Source organism: Haliaeetus leucocephalus, unplaced genomic scaffold (genome assembly GCF_000737465.1).
Source record: "Haliaeetus leucocephalus isolate CR32 unplaced genomic scaffold, Haliaeetus_leucocephalus-4.0 Scaffold450, whole genome shotgun sequence".
NCBI lineage: Eukaryota > Metazoa > Chordata > Aves > Accipitriformes > Accipitridae > Haliaeetus > Haliaeetus leucocephalus.
This window is the reverse complement of record NW_010972886.1, coordinates 2,585,677-2,585,918: the sequence shown is the minus strand read 5'-3', so window position 1 is coordinate 2,585,918 and position 242 is coordinate 2,585,677. Positions and strand designations below refer to the sequence as shown.

Sequence of the window (242 nt, the reverse complement as noted above, 5' to 3'; positions counted from 1 at the left end):
GGCACGGCACGGCAGGGCACGGCGGAGCCTCCAGCCGGCTTGGTGTCCCCCACCCCGCTTGCTGGAGGGCTCCTGGGGCCAGCGGGCGGGTTTGGCCGCGGGGTTTGGTCGTTTTCTGCCCGGCGGTTACCGCTGCGAGGGGGGCCGTGTGTTGGGCATCTGTGGCCGGGCGGTGAAATTGTGCCCTCTGTTGACCGGCGCTGGGGCGGGCGCGGCGGGACCCCGGCGCCCCCCTCGGCGCA

General features: G+C 75.2%; 1 protein-coding gene across 1 annotated transcript in view; it reads left to right on the top strand.

Moving 5' to 3' along the window:
• Positions 1 to 242, top strand: part of TNFAIP3 (tumor necrosis factor, alpha-induced protein 3) — a 15,746-nt gene that overhangs the window by 150 nt on the left and 15,354 nt on the right. The gene's annotated exons all lie outside the window — the stretch shown is intronic.